The 17,567-nt window shown below is 41.9% G+C and overlaps 1 non-coding gene across 3 annotated transcripts; it reads left to right on the top strand.

Annotated features, from left to right (window-relative positions):
• Window positions 1-13: 13 nt before the first annotated feature.
• On the top strand, window positions 14-17,330 carry LOC118968530 (uncharacterized). 3 transcript variants are annotated; one of them, XR_012132065.1, is made up of 5 exons: window positions 14-163; window positions 8,469-8,588; window positions 14,628-14,691; window positions 15,477-15,576; window positions 16,874-17,330. It is a non-coding gene; the product is annotated as an uncharacterized protein (transcript). The 3 variants fall into 3 exon arrangements; XR_012132064.1 differs by lacking the exon at window positions 16,874-17,330 and having other exon boundaries at window positions 15,477-15,629; XR_012132063.1 differs by lacking the exons at window positions 14,628-14,691; window positions 15,477-15,576; window positions 16,874-17,330 and adding an exon at window positions 8,810-14,607.
• Window positions 17,331-17,567: the final 237 nt, after the last annotated feature.

Raw genomic sequence — 17,567 nt, 5'->3', positions numbered from 1 at the left:
GGGAGGAGCGAGGGTCGCCCGCTGGAGTCGGAGCAGGGGCCGTCGCCTGCCGTCGGCGGATCTTCCGCTCTTGGGGCCCCCCAGGAGGGGGGCAGAGGCCCAGACGAACGGAAGGAGAGCTCGGGAGAGGGAGCCGCAGCTGGAAATGCAAGGTCAGCTGGAGGTGGGTGGAGGGGAGACGCGCTCTGCCCGGAGACGGGCCTCCCCAAAGCCGACCCCAGTCAAGGGTCAGGGTCGCCGGTGAGGTGACCCCAGGAATGAAGCGAGGGAGGTGAGCCAGCCCAGGGGCGTTCTCGAGCCGGTGCCCTCCTTGGGCGATTGGGAGTCGGCCGTGGCGGGGACTCCGGGAGTGCAGACCACCCCTCAGAATCGCCCCACGGGCGAGGGGCTGGGATTCGACCCAAGAAGTCAGGCGGAGACGGGGCATCGTTGACCTCATGGACTGAAAGTAGTTAACGTGGCTCGTATTCTGTAAAACCTAAGAAGTGTCTTGTAACCTAAATTTGAAATGGATCTTAAATTCACTCTTAAGCAGCCAAGTGGTTGAACTGATTAGGTATGTGAAATTGCTATCCCTGCTTTACAGGTTTAAAAAAATTGTATATATGTGCATATATAAATATCTGTACATAAAATTTAACACAGTAAAGCAAAATTTTTTAAGTTGTCCATAATTCTGGTACTCTAATGTAATAATAGTTTATTTTTTCATATGAATTTCCAGAGTTCCAGTTTCTGTCCACAGATGTGCTTTTACGTGATTCTAAGACGTATTTGTTTTTATCTTTTCACTTACCGTATCAAAGTTTTCCATGTTTCATAATAACATAATTATATAGTTAAACTGCTCTAATTTAAGGTGGTGTATTAATCTGCTAGATCTGTCATAACAATACCACAGACCGGGCAGCTTAAATGACAGAAATTAGTTTTCTCAGTTCTGGAGGCCAGAAGTCCGAGATCAGGGTGTCACAGGATTGGTTTCTTCTGAGGACTCTCTGCTTGCAGAAAATTGCCTCTTCCCTGTGTCCTCCCAGGGTCACACCTCTGGGTGTTCTGTGTCCTAATCTCTTTTTGTAAGGACACCAGTCATAATGGACTGTGGCCCACCCCTGTGATCTCGTTTTCCTTAATCACTTCTTTAGAGACCCTATCTCCAAATACAGTCACATTCTGAAGTACTGGGGTGGGGGGACATTTAGGACTTCAACATAGAAATTTTGGGAGCACACAGTTCAGCCCATAACAGGTAGGGGCAGTTTAAAAAAAAATTGTGGCCACAAATAACGCTGCTTGAACATTTTCATACACATAGTCTTAAGACACAAAAAACACAAAACTTTTTTTTTCCATCAAAAGACAATAGTGTAGCCACAAGCAGGTCACAGCTTGGGAAAGATACGTACAACAGGGAATAGCAGCCAGGGAGTATAAAATAACTCCTAAAAATCAGAGACTACCCAAGAAGAAAATGGGCAAAATTATGAATAGTGAATTCACAGAAAGGGAAAAAAATGCACAGGCAATAAATACAGAAAATGTTGCATATCTTTGTGAGCTGGGGAGACCCAATGTCTGCTTATGAAGATGTGTTACCCTGTGATCCAGCAATTCTAACTTTGGAGCTCTTTTTGGACATTTACCTGGGAGCCATATTGAAAAATCTCTATAGCAACATTTAAGTAAAAATAGGAAAGTAATTTAAATGCCTGTCACCCAGAGGATGGAGAGTCTTTGGGCTTCTTTTCCCATACACCGAAAACTAGCAGCAAAAACTAATGAGTTATATGTAGCTAAAAACAGCCTCAATGAATAGCATTAACATTACATTGAGTGAAAAAGCATGTAGCAGATTAACAGTATACCATTTATAGAAACCTATAAATAGCACTATATATTATTTGGAATAATACATATGTAGGAAAAGTAAAAGGGCACGTACAGGACAGTGGGTATTGCTGGGGACTGGGATGGGAGGGCTGGGGAACTGGAGAGAATGGAAACCAGTACCATTATGCATGTACCTCATCAGTACAGACAGTCCCCCACTTATCATGGTCCCACCTAAGATTCTTCAGCTTCACAATGGTGCGAAAACTGATATGCATTCAGTCGAAACTATACTTCAAAGTTTTAATTTAGATCTTTTTCCAGGCTAGAAACCTGCAGACTGATCCTTTCTTGTGATGCTGAACTGGGCAACCAATTGGATTAAGGGTAACAGCTGATCCAGTGACAACCATTCTGCTTTTCACTCTAAAGTACAGGATTCAACAAATTGCACAAGATGTTCAATACTTTATAAAATAAGCTTTGTGTTAGATGATTTTTTCCCAACTACAGACTAATATATTCTGAGCACATTTAAGATGCTAGGCTAATCTATGAGGTTTGGTAGGTTGAGTGTATTGACTGTATTTTTGACTTCTGATATTTTCAATTTATGATGAGTTTATCAGGACATGACCCCACTGTAAGTCAAGGAAGAACTGCAATGCTAATGCCTTATTACCTAAGCTAAGCCAAGGGCACACAAGTGAACATTTACACTTTGTGTATGAATATCTTGAATACTGCAAGATAAATTTAAATACATTAATCATCACTGGGTATTTGCCATCTTCTGGGGACACAGGCTTGTAAAATAAACAATGCCAAAAGAATTTCCAATAATTGCTGGCCACAGAGGAAAGTACAAAGTGCTATGGGAGCATCAGAGAAGGGATTAGCTAGTTAACTCTAGAGGAAGAGATAAAACTGAAAAACTCCCCTTGTCCTAGCTTGACTATGAAAGTGATGTTTTCACTATATAATTTAAAATAGGTATGTGTACACACAAACATGATTTACCTGTTGAAAGGAAGGAGCGACACACAGCAGCAATTCACCGGAGAGTTCCACTTTATTGGGGACAAGTACTAGGTTATATAGGGAGGGACATAAGCTGATTGAGGCGCCACTTCAACGGGACTGGTGGCTATTGGCCAGGTGCTGGGATTGGGGGGGGGGCGGCGAGAGGTGATTGGGCCTCGGGTGCGCAGGCGGGAACCGAACACCCGGAAGAGAAGCAGGAGGTTCGCCATCTTATGGGTGGGGGCCCTTCACCTGTCATTCTAACTTCACCTCAAAAATTTTATGTATAGAACTTTCAATGTTGTTCAGCTCTAAAACTGAATTGTGATTTCCTCTTTAAGCTGATTGCCTTCAGAATGTGTTTTAAGTTTCCAAGCTTAGGAAGTTTTATTTGTACTTAAAGGCTTTACTTTTTGTTTATTTCTAAGTTAACACATCATGGTAGAAGAAATTTGATCATGATGACATGGATTTTTAAAAATACGTTGAGACTCTACTGTGATTTATATTGTTAATTTTTCTAAGTGCTCTGTGTTTAAAACCATTATTTCCTATACTGGGCTTTCTATTGGGTAAAACTTGTAAATATTTTGCTGTTTGCAAAAAGATTACTACTGCTTCTTAAGATAATTGCTCCATGCCTATGTTTATGAAATTATATTTATTTTGGTTATTTTGTTGACTTTTGCTTTTCATACTACATATCTACATTTTTAGATATTTACAAGTTCATGATTCTTAAATCTTCCTAGTGGATTCTTTTTATGTATTTTGCCAGAAATTCTAATTTGTTCTCATGTAAAGTTTGTTTCACCAGCCTTCAATTGGTAAATCTTTTTTCGTCATTTTCATTCTTATTGTTTGAAGTCATGTCTCTTGTAAACTGCATAAAGTATGAATTTTTAAAAATATGTGACACTCTTTTGATAAAGTGTACTTATTCATCACTTTGTTGTTGTTTCTACCATCCTGGAAATTACTTCTTTTCTTCTTTTCCAGCTTTCAGTTGGATTGGTAGTTTTCTATATTCCTTCCTTTTTCTTCAGCTGTTTTAGAAACTATTAACATGATATTGGTGATTGATCTTGATTTTTTAACAGCTTTATTGAGGTATAATTAATATAACAAACTATATATTTAAATTTTATAATTTGATTATTGACATGTATACATTCATGAAACCAACATCATAATTAAGGCAATAAGCACACCTACCATCTCCCTAAGTTCTTCATATTTTCCTCCTTGTTCTTGATGCTAGTTTCACCACTGTTCCCAGGTGTGGGTTTTACCACCCGTAATGGGCATGCACTCTTCAACTGAGAGCCTGGGGAACCTCATTCATTTTCTAGTCTGGCCACTCAGCTGTTCCCTTTTCTTTTGGAATTGTTATATATTGGAAGTGCTCAATCAATTCTGTACATCTTCACTGCTTTTATACTTTTAATATTTATATTTACTTCATTTTGGGTGAATTCCTAAAGTTCATTATATTAATTATTTTAGTTCAGTAACTTTACTTTCTCATTTCCAAGGTTCTTTTTCATATCCACCTGTTTGTACATGAAGTCTGCTTATTGGTTCCTAATACTTTAAAATTTTATAATTCTCTTATATTTTGATGACTCAAATGTACTGAATTCGGTATTTTCCATACTCTAATATTTTTGTCTGGAGGAATTCACCTTGTCAACTTGCTTAGACTTCGATCTCTTTATGGGTTTCGGAATTACGGTTTGCATGATGACTTTGAATGGGGGTGGGTAGGATTTCCATATACATATGTGCACATTCAACTATTTCTGCCTCACTATTTTGCAGTTCAGTCTGTCTGGTTCCCAGGGGCCCTCAAGTCCATAATCAAGTCCTGTGTCAGTGGTTCAGTACCCTTGCCCCCATGTTCTATCACAGACCCAGAGGCTTGGTTTGGATGGAGAAAATACAGACAAGATCAAATCCCCACCCTGCAGGAGTTCAGTTTATGAAGGGAAGCGTGCAGGTTACAGTACAATGTTTATTGTACTGTACCGGTGTTTAGAGGACACTCTGAGAGATGAACACACACATAAAGTGTTTCTGGTGTTGAGACTGATGACAGAATATGAAGTTAAGAAGACGGGGAAGCAGTAATGAGGATATGATGCACTTCGGAAAATTAGTCTTTTGATAGCAGTGAAGTTCATATTGTGAACAGGTAACAAGATGATGCTGAAAAGGCCAATCCAGGTCAACTCAGAGGTTCTTTCATGTCATGTTAAAGAGTTTGCAGTTATAATAAAATTGGGAACTTCTAAAAAACTACTTGAGTGTAACATTAGAGTTGCATTTTTGAAAAACCATTGTCACAAGGATGACGAAGGCATTGCACAAAAAAGCGGAGAAATTTGCTAAGAAAAGCACTGTATCATTTTAAAGTTGGTTTAAGTTAACGTAGTGGCAGTAGAAATAGAGAAGGGCTTTACTTGGTGGAAATTTATGAGATAGACTGGATATAAGAAAATCTAGGATCATTATTAGATGTACAGCTTTTGAGATAAGCTGTAATCTTAGAGGTGGGAAATACAGGAGAGAGTAAAGAAGTGTAGAGTGTGGGTTGATCCAGGCAAGGAGTCTTACTTAGGCATTCTGGGGAAGTCATAAATACTCAAGAGGAAGTTGTAAATAATGGGTGTGGATTTAGAGATTTGAAAGTCATCAGCACCGAAGAAGTAACGGAAGAAATTTCTGTACAAGCTGTGGCTCAGACAGGTGGGCAGACACAGTCAGCGGCTGGCTTTGGAAGGGGGGCATGATGCGTCCTTCTTAGTACTTCTTTCCATTCAGGGGAAGCCCCAGTGGCACAGAGCTCCTAGTCTTTGCCTCCTCATTCACTCTGCTAGTGAACACAACTGGTTCTCCAATATTAACTGTGGTTAAATGAAGTCATAAGGGTGGGAGTCCTAATCCAGTAAGAATGGTATCCTTCTAAGAGGAAGAAATACCAGAGATCTCTCACTTCCACCCCGTGCACAGAGAAAAGGCCTTGTGAGCAGACAGGGAGAAGGTGACATCTGCAAGGTAGGCAGGTCTTCTAGACACCAATCCTGCTGGTAGCTTGATTCTGGGCTTCCAGCCACTACTACAAGGAAGTAAATCTCTAAGGTTTAAGCCACCAAAGTACCGGTGGTACTTTGTTACAGCAGCCCGAGTTAACTAAGACACCCATGATATAAGAAACTTTTATCAGAAGTAGCTCTATTACAAAAGGGAGGAGAAAAATGCATAAAGGAAGAGTTCTACCCTAAATCTCATACAAGGATGACCAAAATACCTTCCAAAAATAGTCTTCCTTCAATCTCTCTGCTCACTAGCTCCAATGTTCTGAAACTTCGGTTTGCACAAGATCACCTGGGAAGATTCACTTGGTACATCTGGGGAGCATCCCAAGGTTCTGCATTTTTAACATGAATCCCAGATAAAGGCACAGAGCTACCCAGAGGCACACTGGTCAAGATGCCAGCCAAGGCTGACATCTGGCCCATACCCGCCCTGGCCCAGGCAGAGGAAAGTGTCTTTTTCTTTGCACAAAGGCACCATCAACACACCAACAGCCTTGTGCCTACAGGAATGTACCGACCAGAGGTGGCACCTTTCCTTTTCTTTGTTTGTTTCATGTTTTCAATTGTACTTTTTAAAATTAAGGTGTCATTGATACACAATCTTATGAAGACTTCACATGAGCAACATTGTGGTCTCAACATTCAGCCATATTATCAACCCCCCACCCCCACCCCATTGCAGTCACTGTCCATCAGCATAATAAAATGCTATACAGTCACTACTTATCTTCTCCAGTGGCAACTTTCCTTTTTATATAGACACTGTGATTTGTGGAGTGCCCTTGATCCTAGCTGATTCTGATTCAGGTAATCTGAGAGCACGTATCGTGCTGCAAAGATTTATTTAGGCCCCAGAGATTCCCTAAGGAAGGAATTCTGTGGTTTTTGTAGGAATAATGTTAAGGAATGACAGCCCAAGAGACAGATGAGAGTTTGCAAGAACAGGCTGGAAAAGCACCTTAAGACAGAGTAGGCCACAGAGCAAAAACTGGAGTGAAGCCATGGCCTGACAGTGTGTCTTCCTTTGGTATTTAGCCCAGAGACCCTAATGCTGAGGCAAGTATAATTCTTGGAGAATTGACACACTGTTGAAAAAAATGCGGGTGGTTCTGATAAGTAACATTGCTTGTTACTCACAATGGAAATAAAAACACTTGTGTGGGCCATCATTTTAACAAGTGAGATGGTAGATGGCAGCATTTATTTTTAGCAACATAGAGAAATTCCCCCAAGACACAGATGCCCTCTCACCTTTTGAGAAAACCTGAAAGTCTCAATGGAAATTTAAATAGGGGAGGGATTATCACACTCTTGGAAAAACTGATGAAATCACAGAACAGAGTAAAATGTTCCTTCCACGACTGGCAGGCCTTGCCCGTGAGGATTAGAGAGGAAAGAGCCTCCTCCTTATGCCCGGATTGCTCGGACCTTTGCCAAGGAGCCATCGTGCCCTGCCTGCCGTGCATCGGGCCAGCGTGTTGGAGGCCAGTGTTCTGTTCATTCTTTATCCCACCCGCCAGAGCCCGCAGAGGTGCCGGCTCCACCCAAAAGCTGTCACTGCGTACTTTCTGTGCAGCCTGACCCAGACAGTGAAGAGCTTTCCTGGGCATGTACTGTGAGGTGGGTGTGCAACGCCCCCATGTACGTAAAGAGCCCTCCACACTCATCACAGGAGAATGAATGACCTCTCCCCTCGGTGACTCTTCAGACTCCTGAAGGAAGCCTTTGTCGCATTCGGGGCACCTGAAGGGCTTCTCTCCGTGGTGCGCGTGCAGTGGACCTTCACACTGCCCCTCGTGCAGTGGCTCTCGTCCCATCTGGACACTGCAAGGGCACCTCGCCCCCGTGGATTCTCCTGTGCTCGGTGAGCTCGGACAGCTGCGTGTAGGTCTCACCGCTCTCGTCACCCCCGTGCACCCACTGGTGGGGCCTCACGGAGCCTTCCACGAGAGCCCGGTCACACTCCGGACCCTGGAGGGGCCCCTCCCCGCGGTGGGAGTGCTGGCTGAGGCGCCAGCTGCACTCGGCACAGGAGAAGGGCTTTTCTCTGGGTGGACCTTGAGGTGCTCCGCGAGGGGTCCCTCTGCACTGGCCACAGGGGAACTCCCTGGGCCTGCTGCGGACTCTGCTGTGGCTCGAGCCAGCCTAGAGCGCCGGGTAAAGCCCTTGCCACACTCCCCACAGGAGAATGGCTTCTCGTGCTGTGCAGGCGCTGATGGGCCTGGATGGCATTCTTCTGAGAAAAGCTCCTGTCATACTCGGGACACTGGACGGGCTTCTGCCCACTGTGCTGGGACAGGTGGGCTTCCAGGCTTCTCTTCAGGCGGAGGCCCCAGCTGCCCTCGGGGCCCGGGAAGGGCCGCCACCGTGTGGGTGGCCTGCTGAGTGACCAGACTGCGCCGCAGTGGTGGCTCTCCCACCCCCTGCCCTGGGAGCGCTGCTTCCAGCACAGAGCCACCCGGGGCCACCTGAGTTCAGAGCTTCTTCGGAATTCTTTCTGTACTTTTTCTTTTACAGGTATTTACCGGGCTGGCTCTTGGAGTGGCTTCTTTTGTGCTTTACCAAGTTGCTCTTTTCCTGGAAGACCTTCCTCCAGACAAAGCAGGAATAAAATCCTGGCCCTGGCAGGATTTCCGGGTGAGCTGGGGTACCCACTGGGTTATGCCATGGATCGTCCCTGTCCTGATTAGATGCTGGATGTCAAGGTTTTTATGTGGAGTCTCTGTTCCTTGTAGATGTGGATGTTGTACGGCAGCTCTTTGATCTGATAAAGTCTTTCTTTCCTCCCCTGATAAGACGGCACCTGAGCCCTGCTTTGGGAGACCATTTGAATGGCGTTTCTTCTCTTTTGCCCTTAGAGTTCCTTGGTCACTTGCAGAAAAGAAAAGCAGATCCACCTTCACCAGTGATGTGCCTGCACTAAGCTGGGGTCAAGGGCCATTTTTGTGTCACTAACAACATGGGAAAGGGAATCCCATTCATCTTGATGACTTTGTGAATCTGCCTGCCACAGATAAATTATATTTAAGGTTCATGTTGATAAGCAAATCCTTTCATCATGTATTAAGAAGTGGCTTAGCATGAAAAAAATCATAGGCAAATACATCTTGTGAACCTATGGATGACCCTCAGAGGATAAACAGATGTTGGAAGAAAATAACAATAAGTTTCTCTAAGAATCAGACCATTCCACTATAATATTTCCTTACATTTGTGAATAAATAGCACTGTTGCTAAGTAGGATGGCTTCGGGTTATACTCTTGCTCCCTTCTACCATAGATTTCAGGGAAAGCTTTCTGGAAGAAAGGCTAGTATCAGGTACCCTTCCCAGGAATGTCACAGTGGCATTTTGGAATCCACAACAACACTGGAAAGTATTCCGTTTTCTAAGAATTCCACATTTTAAGAAAGATATTGAAATAAACATAGTCACTGCTGTTCCCAAAGTGAAAGCCATGCCGCCAGGAGAGGGAGCGGAGCCAGCTCCTTACTGTCACCCACTGTAACTGGAGGGGACAGTTCAGGAGGCTCACCAGAGCCTCTGTATTTCAGAACTGCTTTACCTCCATGTCCTGTTGAATTGGGTCATGGGGCTCTCCTTTTTAAAATCTCTAAACATGGGAGGAAACTGCCCCTATTAGACAGGGTGGGCCTGGCCCCGGAGAAGGACTCTGATTATCTTAGCATGTTAACAACAGTCTAGGTTATGTTCCCAACTGGATGGTGTCAGCTAGTAAGTTAGCACTCCGCAGCTTTTGCCTGGATCATGGCAGAAGTGTACTTGCCTATCTCCTTGAATCCTTTCTTATCACTTACTATTTACCCGTCAGAGGAGCAGTTGTGATTGGGTGAGTAGCACCTGATACAAAGGGAACATTTGTTTCTAGTGAAAGCCACCAAAATCGTTTCTTCTTTGGTACTTAAAAACCTTTCAGGGTCCTCCCTTCTATAGGATGAAGTCAAACTTTCACCTTGGCATTCCTGGCCTCATATAATCTGACAGCAATTTGTGCTTCCCCTTCTCTATCTCCTACTATGTCCCAAAAATAATACTCAGCTATATGCAGTGTCTTCCATTTTCTAAATGAAATGGGCTTGTTTCCACCTCTGTGCCTCAGTTCATATATGACCCTTGATAAATCTTCTCTGCCTAACCCAATCTGCCCATTCTTTGTCATTTAAATCCTACTTCCTTGAGAAGTCCTCCTCTGTTATTGCTGCCTGTCCTCTGTTCTTTCTCCTCTAAATTCCTACAGCACTTACTACCACTGCTGCTTATTATCTAATAATTTAATTGTATGCAGTCTTATTTTGTAGTGGACTAGCCCAACAGTTCAGTGTAACTGATTTAACTGCCACAACAGTCAGTAAGACAATGAACTCCTACAGTGCAAGGAGTCTGTATGTGTGTAAAACCCCCACTCCTGGCTTAAGTAATACCTAACACAATCCTATGAACCTGGTAGGCACTCAATACTTGATAGATGGATATCTTAATAGATGGTGGCAATGCAGTGAAGCCCCTGGGAACTCTTATCCTCTTGAACGAACTAGCCACACATTCCCTGGGTTCCAATACCATCTTCTTGAGGGAGTCCTTTGACTTAGGAGATGTCCATTTAGAAAAGTATTAACATACTCTAAAAAAAGACTTATTCCCTATATATTTAAAATGTTTTCCTTATAAGGAATTAAAAAAGGATTCCTTCAAAAGGAATTAAAAGAAAAACCCAAGTTCTAAAAATAGGTACAATAAAAAAATAGTGTACAAAACTAGAAGGTTCTCCATTTCTCTATATTCAAATAGACACAGTGTGACTGGGGAAGGTGGTTTTTCTTCAGTACTTGACAAATGAGTTGTTTACTTGCTCTTTTACAGGCGATATTCACCTTTCCAGGGTCACACTTGAAAAAAAAAGAAATATACATAACTTCCCTTTTTATAAAATACATTTCTATATTTGCTACCCACTTGAGTCAAAAAAAGCCTAACATTCTCCATCAAAACATGTTTCCTATTCACTATGTCCAGCTGACTATTCAGAAAGATCCAGGAAACAAGGCCAGGAAAATTAAATGGGTCATAAGCCTAAATCCATCACATTCACCAAAATATGATGGCTTTCCAGTACTCACCGAATTCAAGTGCTCATCAGTAGCAGGGCTAAGGGTCATTTTTATGTTCTCTTAGCATCCCTGTTCTCTGATAACAGCACTCTCGCTTACTCCATCCAAGTGACCAATCTGGCTTGGAAAAAACACAGCCTGCAAAGGGAGTCCACGCAGACTCAGTCTGGATTCCCTGACTACTTCACTAAAATCACTTCACAGTTGACTCTGATTCCTGGAGCTATGACATCAGATTTAGGTTAGAAATGAAAAGCTTTAAAATTACAAGAATGACAATAAAATACAATCAAACCAAGATCATTTAGATTAAATGTTCTCTGCAATTATTTCACACAATTAAAAGAAACAGATGAATGGATAAAGAAGATGTGGTACATACACAGTGGAATATTATTCAGCCATAAAAAGGAAAGAAATCCTGCCATTTGCAACCACATAGATGGATCTAGAGAGTATTGTGCTCAGTGAAATAAGCAAAGTGGAGAAGGACAAATACCATATGATTTCACTCATTTGTGGAATATAAAAACAAAGCAAAACAGATTGAACAAAACAGTAGTAGACTTATAGATACTGAAAAGTAACTTGTGGTTACCCTTGTAGTTACCAGGGGTTTGGTTGGGAATATGGTAGGGTGAGGAGAATAAAGGAGCACAAAAACCCTCAATCAGAGTATAAGTTGGTCACAGGGATAGTAGCACAGCATGGAGAATATAGTCAATGATTCTGTAACATCTTTCTATATTAATAGATAGTAACTGCACTGGGTGGGTGAGGATTTAATAATATGGCTAATAGTTGAACCACTGTGTTGTATGTTTGAAACTAATATACACTGTATATCAATGATACTTCAATAAAAATAAATCAAAAAGAAAAGAAACAGAGAAATTAAGGACGATGACTTTTAAAAGGCTGACAGATCCAGGCAGTAAATATTCAAAAGTGATCATTATGAGAATGTGAGTAGAATAAAAAGCTTAATCACAGGGGGGTCAAGGAGGGAACCTGATCACTAAACTTTTCTGATTAGATGCTTCATATCCAGGAAACTAACTACTGAGGTGCCAATATCCTTGATCAATGCCGTGAAGGAACCCAGAGGCTGAGAATTGACAGTGATCAATAAGGAGGTAGAGAATAATGTGTCTAGTGACATCTGACTGAAGGGAAGAAGTGGTATCATATAAAGCACTGGAGGGATTTCAGAAGTCGTGGCATATTCCCCGCAGTGGTGGCACCTATGGCTTAGTCCTCAGATCAGTGTTTCTCAAAATGAACTGTGTACCACCAGAAGCAGCCCCTGATGTGCTTGCTGAAAATGTGGATTCTTGGGCCTGGGCCTGGGTTTCCTAATCCTAATCTTTAAGCCTCAGATCCAGACATCCTATAAAGAAAATCATTTGCAAACAATGGCATTTGGATTTTTAAATTTGGGAAAATCTGACTTGATTTTCCAAGCCCAAGGATGCTAATGGTGATAACTCAAACTCAACACTGGATCAGCACATGGCTCTAGTTTCTCCTACCAGACTGGTGGTGTTAGTCAACCTCTAAATGTTGGCATGTCCAGGGGCTCTGTCCTATCTATATGTTGTTTCCAGAGGATCCCAAATAGCTCTATGGTTTAAAACACCATTTAAACAATGACTCTCAATTTGTGAATCCAGTACTCATCTTCGCTTGAATTCCAGTCTTGAATACTCAATGATCTACTTTGTACTTCCATATTATGCCTAATGTGGCCAAAACCTGCTCTCTCCCAAGCCTCTTTATGTTAGTGAATAAAGCCACTGTCTTCAAGATACTCAAACCAAAAATCTAGGATTCTTCTTTCACCTTTAGGCTCCACACTCAATCCACCAGTTTTGGATGTTACCTTCAAAACATATCTGGAGACCACCTACTTCTCTCTTTTTTATTTCAATTTTTTATTAAGGTATTATTGATATACACTCTTATGAAGGTTTCACATGAAAAAACAATGTGGTTACTGCATTTACCCATATTATCAAGTACCCACCTATACCCCAATGCAGTCACTGTCCATCAGTGTAGTAAGATGCCACAGATCCACTGTGTGCCTTGTCTGTGCTACACTGTTCTCCCCGTGACCCCCCACACCATGTGTACTAAACATAATACCCCTCAGTCCCCATCTCCCTCCCTCCCCACCCGCTCTCCCCACCCCTCCCCTTTGGTAACCACTAGGCCCTTCTTGGAGTCTGTGGGTCTGCTGCTGTTTTGTTCCTTCAGTTTTGCTTCATTGTTATGCTCCACAAATGAGGGAAATCATTTGGCACTTGTCTTTCTCCGCCTGGCTTATTTCACTGAGCATAATGTCCTGCAGCTCCATCCATGTTGTTGCAAATGGTAAGATTTGTTTTCTTCTTATGGCTGAGTAGTATTCCATTGTGTATATGTACCACCTCTTCTTTATCCTCATCTACTGATGGACACTTAGGTTGCTTCCATATCTTGGCTATTGTAAAAAGTGCTGCAATAAACATAGGGGTGCATCTGTCTTTTTGAGTAGTTGTATTCTTAGGGTAAATTCCAAGGAGTGGGATACCTGGGTCAAATGGTATTTCTATTTTTAGTTTTTTGAGGAACCTCCATACTGCTTTCCACAATGGTTGAACTAGCTTACATTCCCACCAGAAGTGTAGGAGGGTTCCCCTTTCTCCGCATCCTCGCCAGCATTTGTTGTTCTTAGTCTTTTCAATACTGGCCATCCTTACTGGTGTGAGGTGATATCTCATTGTGGTTTTAATTTGCATTTCCTTGATGATTAGTGATGTGGAGCATCTTTTCATGGGTCTGTTGGCCATCTGAATTTCTTCTTTGGAGAACTGTCTCTTCATATCCTCTGCCCATTTTTTAATCAAGTTATTTGCTTTTTGGGTGTTGAGGTGAGTGAGTTCCTTATATATTTCAGATATTAACCCCTTGTGGGATATGTCATTTACGAATATATTCTCCCATACTGTAGGATGGATTGTATATATTCAAATTCACTCATTTTTTTTTGTCTTCAATGTAATCCTATACTTGGAATTTCTCTATATACGGTAGATAACAAATACAACTCATTTCCTTTGAGTAAACCTTTTCACTATACAAAATTAGAGTATTTGATTATTAGATTTGGATATAAATTAGTTCTTATTCATTCTTATATCCAGTTGTAATACTTGAACAGCCTTAGTTCTATCCCAGTGAAATTCACCTTATGCCCTTAAGCAGTGTCTTCATGAGCCTTAAGGCCATGGGAGCCCCTTCTTTATGTGTGTTTGGAGGGTTTGCTGACTGCCTTACAGTTCTTAAAGTCTGTCCAGTTCTCTCCCTTCTCCTGCTGCCAAGGAGCCGGTCAGGGTTAGCTCCACATCCACTGTTGTTGCATTCAGCGGCTATTTCTCCTAAAGCTGCTTCTAGATCTTCAGACCTAGAGGCATGTTTTTTTTCTCAAGCAATTATAGTTTTCAGCCTAATGAAGGTGGGCTTCTGGGTTTACAGTGTTTACAATGTCTTTTATAATATTACAGTGTCCTCTGGGTTTGTACTGTCTTCAGCGGGACACTCAAATGATATTCCCAAGGGACCAGAAAGGTAAGCACCTGAAGGACACCACCGTGTTTGTTACACACTTGGTGTGTAAATGACAGCCCAGGCTCTTGGTGCCTCTTCATGTTTTCAGAGGGAAAGCAGTCATGAGCAGGCACGGATGCAGCTCTTTTTGTAAGATTCTGCTTAGCTCTCTAAACCATGCATACCAAGTCAGAGGTTCTCCGCAAGTCTGGGAGGTGTTTCCCTACGCAGCCTCACAAGAATCTTGCCCCAGACTTTAGGTCACCCCAAACCAAGGTTAAACATTTCCATTTCCCAAACAGTTCTTTCAGGCTGACTTCAGGAAGTCCTAACCCACAAGGCAGACAGCTAGGGGGGAAAGAGCTTGAGTTTTAGTGAGAGACAGACCTGGATTTAGATATTGGCTCTACCAACTGCCATCTTTATGACACCAGGCAAGTCGTTAGAACACTTGTAACCTTAGTTTCCATATCTGAAGCGTTGCTACCATGATGAGACCATGTAGATAAAGCACTCTCACCACCTCCTGGCCTTGCCCCGTGCTGCCTTCCTCGGCCTCAGATCGGCGAGTATGCTGATGGGCACCTCTTTCATCCTACCTGGAAGTCTCCTTGGCTGTCTTTTCTGAGTCTTACTTTCCCTCCTAGGCTGAATCTCTGTCCTGCAAACGATTCAGCAGAAAAGCCAGCATATTAGGCAAAAACCATATTTGGTCAAAATCACCTGAACATCTCTTAACTTGTTTCTAAACTTGTATGGTTTTAGACAACGCTATACGGAAATTCTTATACATGCTACTGTTTCAGAACCACTGACTTAGACCAAAGGAAGAAAATGAAAGTGCATTGACAGATGCCTGGACCTTCAAACCATTCCGCCTCTTGGATAATCATCGAATCTCTGGAGGTAGCGAACAATAAACATAGAAATTGAAAGTGTTGCTCTTTGTGTGCTGGGCCTATTTCATTCCACGTCAGTATTGAACCTCTATAAACTTAACAGTCAATAGACTTGCCTAGTGAAGAGAAGTCCTCTGCTTAGCACGCGGAGTTGACTTGAGAAGTGTCTACCGCAGGGGGCACTATGAGGACTAAAAGCTACCGTGTGCTCATTCACACAGCGCCTGGCGGATAGTAAGCATTCAACAGAAAGTAGCAATTGTTTTTATTATCTTTTTGAAAAAGAGAAGATAAAGGACCTAAAATCCCGGAACTAGATGGAAAACTGCCTTTCTTTTTTCATTTCACTGAAAAGCATCATATACACTTCATGAAAATATATGACCATCCATCCCCTTTTAAAATATCTGGTTAGGGGAAACCCAAGATTCTGAACACACACACGCACACTTGCAAGGAGGAAGAACTTTGTCTAGAATCACCAATCATATTCTAATTTCTTTTTTTTTTTTTACTTTTTCTTTCCAGGGGCTTACTAAGTAAGCCAGATCAAAGTCACTAAGATTCCCCGTTCACTGTTCTTATTTCTGGTAGGATGCTAGATATGAGGAGGTAGGGGTATGTTAAGCCCCAAAAAGAAAACACATCCAAACTGTAACATTGTAACGTTACAACTGTTTGAACTCCGATTTGAATCACTATGTACAGGCAAACACTGATGCCTTCTCAACAGTAGGCAACTTTTTTCCCAAACAGAATCGAATGGACGAGTCTGTATTGAATCTAGGAATTTGGGGTGAATGTGGCCGTCTGGTCCTCAACTGCATATTAACAGATCTCTGTCATTGTGCTGTGCTTGGGAGCCATATTAGCCATGTCTACTTGCCACATGAGCAAAATGCATCACCTGATACTCAAATTACCATCTCCCTTCTAAAGATCTGGAACTCCAGTCCTTACATTGAGGAAACTTTCAAGAGTTGTAATGAACATAGGAAAAGCTATGTTAATTCAAGGCGCTCTACCTGTAACTGTTGGAGAAAATGTAACAATAATCTTCTCCAGAATTTCAGGAGAAATTTCTGGTAGGATGATAGATATGAGAAGGTAGGTGTATATCAACCCCCAAAAAGTTCCTGAAATAACTCCCCCAAAGGCATATGTGAATTTATAAAATGTGGAGTTGGAGGAACTGGTCATGTGGAGGCCTTGGGACCTTGCTGTTTCCTTATCTTGTCCAATTAAATGACTTTTGTTGTTCGTTATATTTTGCTTTGGTGATGTGAAGATTTCTGTTTCTTTAGGAGTGAAACTTGAAATGCACAGCACCACAGTCTCACTTTGGAAGGGACAGAGAGAGCACCCCAGACATGGTTAAGAGTTTCTTCCGATAAATCTCAAAGAAGCCTCTGCAGTACCAATGCCGAGAAAATCCGCCAATGTACCAACTTAGTAAATGCTTTGTGCTGTGAGTGCGTCCTTAAGCCAGAAGTATCACAGGGATGATAGCAAAACCCACCGAGAGCCACTGCTGAAATTTTGAGTCATTGTTTCTTTCATGAACTCTTCAAAAAGATAAGGGATTAAAAAACAAAAGCAAAAAACTAAGAGGACACAGGCTTTCTAAGCTAGGCACAAAAACCAAGAGTCATAAAAGACAGATTACATAAAAATTTAAAATTTCTGTCTGGCCAAACAATAGACGACAAACTAGGTAAAGTGCATATAACATGAAAAACAAGTGTCTAATTTCTATATTACATTAAGAGTTCATGCAACTCAATAAGAAAATATCAACACCACAACAGAAAAATGATTAAAATGTAAACAGTTCACAGAAAAGGAAATTCACAAGGTTTTAAGCTTAGTATGTTCAACTATACTCATAAAAAGAGAGCTACAAAGTCAGACTAAATGAGATCCCACTTTTCATTTATCAGGTTGGCAAAGATCAAGAAAGTTCACAATCCACTAGGTTACAAGTATGGAAGAAAACAG

This window comes from Manis javanica, chromosome 6 (assembly GCF_040802235.1).
Source record: "Manis javanica isolate MJ-LG chromosome 6, MJ_LKY, whole genome shotgun sequence".
NCBI lineage: Eukaryota > Metazoa > Chordata > Mammalia > Pholidota > Manidae > Manis > Manis javanica.
This window is presented reverse-complemented; position numbering and strand designations above follow the sequence as displayed.